Source organism: Scyliorhinus torazame, chromosome 4 (genome assembly GCF_047496885.1).
Source record: "Scyliorhinus torazame isolate Kashiwa2021f chromosome 4, sScyTor2.1, whole genome shotgun sequence".
Classification (NCBI taxonomy): domain Eukaryota; kingdom Metazoa; phylum Chordata; class Chondrichthyes; order Carcharhiniformes; family Scyliorhinidae; genus Scyliorhinus; species Scyliorhinus torazame.
This window is the reverse complement of record NC_092710.1, coordinates 38,046,048-38,054,948: the sequence shown is the minus strand read 5'-3', so window position 1 is coordinate 38,054,948 and position 8,901 is coordinate 38,046,048. Positions and strand designations below refer to the sequence as shown.

General features: G+C 56.1%; 1 long non-coding RNA gene across 1 annotated transcript; it reads left to right on the top strand.

Moving 5' to 3' along the window:
* The first annotated feature begins 205 nt into the window (after window positions 1–205).
* On the top strand, window positions 206–8,590 carry LOC140411589 (uncharacterized). The gene is made up of 2 exons (XR_011940882.1): window positions 206–315; window positions 8,454–8,590. It is a non-coding gene; the product is annotated as an uncharacterized lncRNA (long non-coding RNA).
* The last annotated feature ends 311 nt before the right edge of the window (window positions 8,591–8,901 follow it).

Here is an 8,901-nt window from a genome sequence, read left to right as displayed (position 1 = left end):
AACACAACTTCATTTCTGCCTCCATTTTAAGAGAAGATTCCTGGCCAGACAAACAAAGCTCATTGCAAAGTTTCACTTCATATTTTACCTGTTGTTCACAGACAGATTTCTTCAATGAGCTGCTCTATAAATATGGATTCAATTTGACTTTTTCTCACTGAGATGTTAAGCTTATTCTTGAATCAATACAGGGTCATCGGCAACAACATCATTTTATTAGACAAGGAGGTTCAATGGGATTTTTCACTGAAATCCACTGATGTCAATTCCTGAGATTGGAATTTATAATGAAACAATTTGGATTCAATGAAAACGGTCAGTTTAATAACCCCAATGTCCTGACTGCCTCACGTCCTGGCACCCTCACACCATCACATCCTCATGTCCCCAAACCCTCACATCCTGACCCACTCACGTCCCCGAAACCTCACATCCTGACCCGCTGTGTACCTCTTTCTGTGTGTGTCCCTCGCTCTGTGTGGCCCCCTCTCTCTGTCCATCTCTGTATCCCTCTCTCCCTCTGTGTCCCTGTCTCTCTCTGTGTCCTTCTATCTCACTCTATCCCTCTCTTTTACTGAGTACCTCTTTCTCTGTGTCACTCTCTCTGTGTCCCTCTCCCTCTATGTATGGCCCTCTCCATGTCTCTCTCGCTGTGTACCTCTCTCTCTCTGTCCCACTCTCTCTCGCTGTGTCCCTCTCTGACCCCTCTCTCTCGCTGTGTCCCCCTCTCTCTCGCTGTGTCCCCCTCTCTCTCGCTGTGTCCCCCTCTCTCTCGCTGTGTCCCCCTCTCTCTCGCTGTGTCCCCCTCTCTCTCGCTGTGTCCCCCTCTCTCTCGCTGTGTCCCCCTCTCTCTCGCTGTGTCCCCCTCTCTCTCGCTGTGTCCCCCTCTCTCTCGCTGTGTCCCCCTCTCTCTCGCTGTGTCCCCCTCTCTCTCGCTGTGTCCCCCTCTCTCTCGCTGTGTCCCCCTCTCTCTCGCTGTGTCCCCCTCTCTCTCGCTGTGTCCCCCTCTCTCTCGCTGTGTCCCCCTCTCTCTCGCTGTGTCCCCCTCTCTCTCGCTGGGTCCCCCTCTCTCTCGCTGGGTCCCCCTCTCTCTCGCTGGGTCCCCCTCTCTCTCGCTGGGTCCCCCTCTCTCTCGCTGGGTCCCCCTCTCTCTCGCTGGGTCCCCCTCTCTCTCGCTGGGTCCCCCTCTCTCTCGCTGGGTCCCCCTCTCTCTCGCTGGGTCCCCCTCTCTCTCGCTGGGTCCCCCTCTCTCTCGCTGGGTCCCCCTCTCTCTCGCTGGGTCCCCCTCTCTCTCGCTGGGTCCCCCTCTCTCTCGCTGGGTCCCCCTCTCTCTCGCTGGGTCCCCCTCTCTCTCGCTGGGTCCCCCTCTCTCTCGCTGGGTCCCCCTCTCTCTCGCTGGGTCCCCCTCTCTCTCGCTGGGTCCCCCTCTCTCTCGCTGGGTCCCCCTCTCTCTCGCTGGGTCCCCCTCTCTCTCGCTGGGTCCCCCTCTCTCTCGCTGGGTCCCCCTCTCTCTCGCTGGGTCCCCCTCTCTCTCGCTGGGTCCCCCTCTCTCTCGCTGGGTCCCCCTCTCTCTCGCTGGGTCCCCCTCTCTCTCGCTGGGTCCCCCTCTCTCTCGCTGGGTCCCCCTCTCTCTCGCTGGGTCCCCCTCTCTCTCGCTGGGTCCCCCTCTCTCTCGCTGGGTCCCCCTCTCTCTCGCTGGGTCCCCCTCTCTCTCGCTGGGTCCCCCTCTCTCTCGCTGGGTCCCCCTCTCTCTCGCTGGGTCCCCCTCTCTCTCGCTGGGTCCCCCTCTCTCTCGCTGGGTCCCCCTCTCTCTCGCTGGGTCCCCCTCTCTCTCGCTGGGGCCCCCTCTCTCTCGCTGGGTCCCCCTCTCTCTCGCTGGGGCCCCCTCTCTCTCGCTGGGGCCCCCTCTCTCTCGCTGTGTCCCCCCTCTCTCTCGCTGTGTCCCCCTCTCTCTCGCTGTGTCCCCCTCTCTCTCGCTGTGTCCCCCTCTCTCTCGCTGTGTCCCCCTCTCTCTCGCTGTGTCCCCCTCTCTCTCGCTGTGTCCCCCTCTCTCTCGCTGTGTCCCCCTCTCTCTCGCTGTGTCCCCCTCTCTCTCGCTGTGTCCCCCTCTCTCTCGCTGTGTCCCCCTCTCTCTCGCTGTGTCCCCCTCTCTCTCGCTGTGTCCCCCTCTCTCTCGCTGTGTCCCCCTCTCTCTCGCTGTGTCCCCCTCTCTCTCGCTGTGTCCCCCTCTCTCTCGCTGCGTCCCCCTCTCTCTCGCTGCGTCCCTCTCCCTCGCTGCGCCACTCGCTCTGCGCCCCCAGTGTCTGAGTGAGTGTGTATAACAGTGAATGAGTGTGTCAGAGTCGGTGTGGATGTGAGTGTGTCATACAGTGAGTGAGTGTAAGAGTGAGGATTGGTGAGAACTAGTGTGTGTGAGAGTGAGTCAGTACGAGTGTGTGTGTGTAAGTGTGTGAAGAGTGTGTTTGAATAAGAGTGACTGAGTGTATAAGAGTGAGCGTGTGAGTGAATGTGAATGTGCGAGTCTGTGGGCGTGGTTGTGAGCGGGTTGGTGTGTGAGTGATTAGTGTGTGAGTGGGTATGTGAGTGTGAGTGATTGCAAGTGTGGGTGTGTGTGTAAGACTGAGCGAGTTAATGTGTAAAAGTGAGTGAGTATGTGTGTGTAAGTGTGTGCGTATGTAAGAATGTGTGTGTAATAGTGTGTGAGTGAGGATGTGAGTGAGTGTGAGTATGTAAGATTGTGTGCGTGTGAGACAGTGTGTAAGAATGATAGTGTTTGTGTAAGTGTGAGTGTGTAAGTGTGAGTGTAAGAGGATTGTGCAAGCGTGAGTGTGAGTGAGGAATTGTGTGTAAGTGAGTGTGAACAACTGAGTGTGTCTGTGTCTGAGTGAGAGTGATTGAGCGTGTAGGAGTGAGTGAATGTGTGAGTGTGAGTGTATGAGTGAGGATGTGAGTGTCTGAGTATGTATGAGTGAGTGAGTGTGAGTGAGTGTGAATGAGTAATTGTGTGTAAGTTAGTGTGAATGAGTGAGTCAGTCTGTGTGTGAGCGAGAGTGAGTGCGTGTGTAAGAGTGAGTGAGTGTGAGTGAATAATTGTGTGTGTATGAGTCTGATCCTGAGTGAGTGTGTGTGAGTGAGTGAGCGTGTGAGTGCATGTGTGAGGATGTGTGTGCCTGAGTATGTATGACTGAGTGAGTGTGAGTGAGAGAGTGTGTCAGAGTCGGGGTGTAAGAGTGAGTGTGTGATTGGGTGAGTTAGTGTGTGTGTAAAAGTGAGTGTGGATGTAAGAGTTAGTGTGAGTGATTGTGTAAGTGTAAGTGTATAAGTGAGTGAGAGTGTAAGTGTGAATTAGTTAGCGTGTATGAGTATGTGAGTGAGTGTGTAATGGTGAGTGTGTAAGAGTGAGCGAGTCTGTGTGTGTATGTCAGAGTGAGTGATTGTGTCAGTCAGTTTGAGTGTGTGTGAGTGTGTGAGAGAGAGTTGGCGTGTAAGAATGAGTGAGTGGATTATTGAGAGTGAAAGAGTGTATCTGTATGTAATAGTGAGCATATGATTGACTGTGTTGGGGTGAGTGTGAGTGATTATGTAAGAGTGAGTGTGAGTTAGCATGTGGGAGTGACAGTGTGTGTGTGAGAGTGAGTGTGAGTGTGTTTAAGACTGAGTGATAGTGTATGTGATTGTGTGTGAGTGGGTGGGTGTGTGTGAGTGGGTGTGTGTGAGTGGGTGTGTGTGAGTGGGTGTGTGTGAGTGGGTGTGTGTGAGTGGGTGTGTGTGAGTGGGTGTGTGAGTGGGTGTGTGAGTGGGTGTGTGAGTGGGTGTGTGAGTGGGTGTGTGTGAGTGGGTGTGTGTGAGTGGGTGTGTGTGAGTGGGTGTGTGTGAGTGGGTGTGTGTGAGTGGGTGTGTGTGAGTGGGTGTGTGTGAGTGGGTGTGTGTGAGTGGGTGTGTGTGAGTGGGTGTGTGTGAGTGGGTGTGTGTGAGTGGGTGTGGGTGAGTGGGTGTGGGTGAGTGGGTGTGGGTGAGTGGGTGTGGGTGAGTGGGTGTGGGTGAGTGGGTGTGGGTGAGTGGGTGTGGGTGAGTGGGTGTGGGTGAGTGGGGGTGGGTGAGTGGGGGTGGGTGAGTGGGTGGGGGTGAGTGGGGGTGGGTGAGTGGGTGGGGGTGGGTGAGTGGGTGGGGGTGGGTGGGTGAGGGTGAGTGGGTGTGGGTGAGTGGGTGTGGGTGAGTGGGTGTGGGTGAGTGGGTGTGGGTGTGGGTGAGTGGGTGTGGGTGAGTGGGTGTGGGTGAGTGGGTGTGGGGGTGTGGGTGAGTGGGTGTGGGGGTGTGGGTGAGTGGGTGTGGGTGAGTAGGTGTGGGGGTGTGGGTGAGTGGGTGTGGGTGAGTGGGTGTGGGTGAGTGGGTGTGGGTGTGGGTGAGTGGGTGTGGGTGTGGGTGAGTGGGTGTGGGTGAGTGGGTGTGGGTGAGTGGGTGTGGGTGAGTGGGTGTGGGTGAGTGGGTGTGAGTGGGTGTGGGTGTGAGTGGGTGTGGGTGTGAGTGGGTGTGGGTGAGTGGGTGTGGGTGTGGGTGAGTGGGTGTGGGTGTGGGTGAGTGGGTGTGGGTGAGTGGGTGTGGGTGAGTGGGTGTGGGTGAGTGGGTGTGGGTGAGTGGGTGTGGGTGAGTGGGTGTGGGTGAGTGGGTGTGGGTGAGTGGGTGTGAGTGGGTGTGGGTGTGAGTGGGTGTGGGTGTGGGTGGGTGTGGGTGTGAGTGGGTGTGGGTGTGAGTGGGTGTGGGTGTGAGTGGGTGTGGGTGTGAGTGGGTGTGGGTGTGAGTGGGTGTGGGTGTGAGTGGGTGTGGTTGTGAGTGGGTGGGAGTGGGTGTGGGTGGGTGTGGGTGTGGGTGAGTGGGTGTGGGTGAGTGGGTGTGGGTGAGTGGGGGTGGGTGAGTGGGGGTGGGTGGGTGGGTGGGGGTGGGTGAGTGGGTGGGGGTGGGTGAGTGGGTGGGGGTGGGTGGGTGAGGGTGAGTGGGTGTGGGTGTGAGTGGGTGTGGGTGTGGGTGAGTGGGTGTGGGTGAGTGGGTGTGGGTGAGTGGGTGTGGGTGAGTGGGGGTGGGTGAGTGGGGGTGGGTGGGTGAGTGGGGGTGGGTGGGTGAGTGGGGGTGGGTGAGTGGGTGGGGGTGGGTGAGTGGGTGGGGGTGGGTGAGGGTGAGTGGGTGTGGGTGAGTGGGTGTGGGTGTGGGTGTGAGTGGGTGTGGGTGTGAGTGGGTGTGAGTGGGGGTGGGTGAGTGGGTGGGGGTGAGTGGGTGTGGGTGTGAGTGGGTGTGGGTGGGGGTGGGTGTGAGTGGGTGTGGGTGTGAGTGGGTGTGGGTGTGAGTGGGTGTGAGTGGGTGTGGGTGTGAGTGGGTGTGGGTGTGAGTGGGTGTGGGTGTGGGTGTGAGTGGGTGTGAGTGGGTGTGGGTGTGAGTGGGTGTGGGTGTGAGTGGGTGTGGGTGTGAGTGGGTGTGGGTGTGAGTGGGTGTGGGTGTGAGTGGGTGTGGGTGTGAGTGGGTGTGGGTGTGAGTGGGTGTGGGTGGGTGTGGGTGAGTGGGTGTGGGTGTGAGTGGGTGTGGGTGTGGGTGGGTGTGGGTGTGAGTGGGTGTGGGTGTGAGTGGGTGTGGGTGTGAGTGGGTGTGGGTGTGAGTGGGTGTGGGTGGGTGTGGGTGTGAGTGGGTGTGGGTGTGAGTGGGTGGGGGTGTGAGTGGGTGTGGGTGTGAGTGGGTGTGGGTGGGTGTGGGTGTGAGTGGGTGTGGGTGTGAGTGGGTGTGGGTGTGGGTGTGGGTGGGTGTGGGTGTGGGTGTGAGTGGGTGTGGGTGTGAGTGGGTGTGGGTGTGGGTGTGGGAGTGAGTGGGTGTGGGTGTGGGTGGGTGTGGGTGTGAGTGTGGGTGTGTGAGTGGGTGTGGGTGTGTGAGTGGGTGTGGGTGTGTGTGAGTGGGTGTGGGTGTGTGTGAGGGGGTGTGGGTGTGTGTGAGTGGGTGTGGGTGTGTGTGAGTGGGTGTGGGTGTGTGTGTGGGTGGGTGTGGGTGTGAGTGGGTGTGTGTGAGTGGGTGTGGGTGTGTGTGAGTGTGTGTGGGTGGGTGTGTGTGTGAGTGGGTGTGGGTGTGTGTGAGTGGGTGTGGGTGTGTGTGAGTGGGTGTGGGTGTGTGAGAGTGGGTGTGGTGTGTGAGAGTGGGTGTGGGTGTGGGTGTGTGTGTGGGTGGGTGTGGGTGTGAGTGGGTGTGTGTGAGTGGGTGTGGGTGTGTGTGAGTGTGTGTGGGTGGGTGTGTGTGTGAGTGGGTGTGGGTGTGTGTGAGTGGGTGTGGGTGTGTGTGAGTGGGTGTGGGTGTGTGAGAGTGGGTGTGGTGTGTGAGAGTGGGTGTGGGTGTGTGAGAGTGGGTGTGGGTGTGTGTGAGTGGGTGTGGGTGTGTGTGAGTGGGTGTGGGTGTGAGTGGGTGTGGGTGTGGGTGTGAGTGGGTGTGGGTGTGAGTGGGTGTGGGTGTGAGTGTGAGTGTGTGTGGGAGTGGGTGTGTGTGAGTGTGTGTGGGAGTGGGTGTGTGTGAGTGGGTGTGGGTGTGTGTGAGTGGGTGTGGGTGTGTGTGAGTGGGTGTGGGTGTGTGGGTGTGGGTGTGTGTGAGTGGGTGTGGGTGTGTGTGAGTGGGTGTGGGTGTGTGTGAGTGGGTGTGGGTGTGTGTGAGTGGGTGTGGGTGGGTGTGAGTGGGTGTGGGTGTGTGTGGGTGTGTGTGGGTGTGTGTGTGAGTGGGTGTGGGTGTGTGTGGGTGTGTGTGAGTGGGTGTGGGTGTGGGTGTGTGTGAGTGGGTGTGTGTGAGTGGGTGTGGGTGTGTGTGAGTGGGTGTGTGTGAGTGGGGTGTGTGTGAGTGGTTGTGGGTGTGTGAGTGGGTGTGGGTGTGTGTGAGTGGGTGTGGGTGTGTGTGAGTGGGTGTGGGTGAGTGGGTGTGGGTGAGTGGGTGTGTGTGAGTGGGTGTGTGTGAGTGGGTGTGTGTGAGTGGGTGTGGGTGTGTGTGAGTGGGTGTGGGTGTGTGTGAGTGGGTGTGTGTGAGTGGGTGTGGGTGTGTGTGAGTGGGTGTGGGTGGGTGTGGGTGTGTGTGAGTGGGTGTGGGTGTGTGTGAGTGGGTGTGGGTGTGTGTGAGTGGGTGTGGGTGTGTGTGAGTGGGTGTGGGTGTGGGTGTGTGTGAGTGGGTGTGTGTGAGTGGGTGTGGGTGTGTGTGAGTGGGTGTGGGTGTGTGTGAGTGGGTGTGGGTGTCTGTGAGTGGGTGTGGGTGTCTGTGAGTGGGTGTGAGAGAGTGAGTGTGGAATCAGCGTGCAATAATGAGTGAGTCTGTAGTAATGAGTGAGTTTCAGTGTGTAAGTGAGTGTGAGTGAGTGATTGTGTAATGGTGAGTGAGTGTGAGTCGGGGTGTGTAAGAGTGAGTTAATGAGTGAGAGTATGTTAGTGAGTGATTGTGCAAGAGTGTGTGAGTATGTGTGTGTGTGAGACTGATTGAGTGAGTGTGTGAGAGTGAGTGAGTGTGGAATCAGTGTGTAATAATGGGTGAGTCTATAGGAATGAGTGAGTTTCAGTGTGTAAGTGAGTGTGAGTGAGAGTGTAAGCGTGAGTTAAATCCACTCGATTAGATTGCACACTGTATCGCACTGCAGTGTATCTTTTAACTGTGAGTGTGTGCAAGAGTGAGCGAGTCAGTGTGTGTGATTGTGTAAGTGAATTTGAGTGTGTGAGCGAGTTAGTGTGTAAGAATGAGTGAGTGTGCGAGTGTGTGCGTGTAATAGTGGGGGTGAGTGTGTGTGTAAGAGTGAATGATTAAGTGTGTGAGGGAGTGTGAGTGCGAGTTTGTAGCAGTGTGTGTGAGTGAATGTATAAGGGTGAGTGTGTGAGTGAGTGTGTAAGAGAGTGAGTGTGTGTGTGATTGAATGTGTAAAGGTGAGTGGGGGGTGTGAGTGAGTGTTTAAGTGTGAGAGAGTGTGTGTGAGAGACTGAGTGAGTGTGTGAGAGTAAGTGAGTGTGTAATAATGAGTGAGGGTGTAGGAATAAGAGTGTGAGTGAGTGTGTAATGGTGAGCGAGTGTGAGTCAGGGTGTGTAAGAGTGAGTTAGTGAGTGTGTTAGTGAGTGATTGTGTACGACTGTGTGAGTGAGTGTGTAAGCGTGAGTTAAATCCACTCGATTAGATTGCACACTGTATCGCACTGCAGTGTATCTGTTAACTGTGAGTGTGTGCAAGAGTGAGCGAGTCTTGCACGACTAGAGAGCTCGATTAGATTCCAGTCTGTAACTCACTCCCGGGTATCTGTTATTCAATATATAAACCATTGTGAACCCCTCGATTAGATTCCAGTCTGTAACTCACTCCCAGGTACCTGTTATTCCATATATAAACACCCCTGAATCCTTCAATTAGATCCTGCTCCTATTCCTCGTGGTCTGTTATTGCTAATTATCTCTCTGTTTATCTATTTCAGAGTATCCAGAAAAGTGGGATGGGAATGAATTCGGCATCGTTTTGGATTTGGATATTGGAGAAATCATCATTTGGGATAAGTTCTGTTACGTTGATAATTTCCTACCTTCTTTAAAAATAAAACCCTTCCTTTGGAAACATTGCCTCATTCCCTCTACTTGCTGTAAATATCCTGGCAGCTTCTGTTTTGGAAACTGTAGAGGAACATTTATTCCCTTTGTAACCCCATGCTGAACCTGTCCTGGGAGTGTTTGCTGGGGACAGTGTAGAGGGAGCTTTACTCTGTATCTAACACCGTGCTGTACCTGTCCTGGGAGTGTTTGATGGGGACAGTGTAGAGGGAGCTTTACTCTGTATCTGACCCTGTGCTGTACCTGCCCTGGGAGTGTTTGATGGTGACAGTGTCGAGGGAGCATTACTCTTTATCTAACCCCGTGCAGTACCTGTCC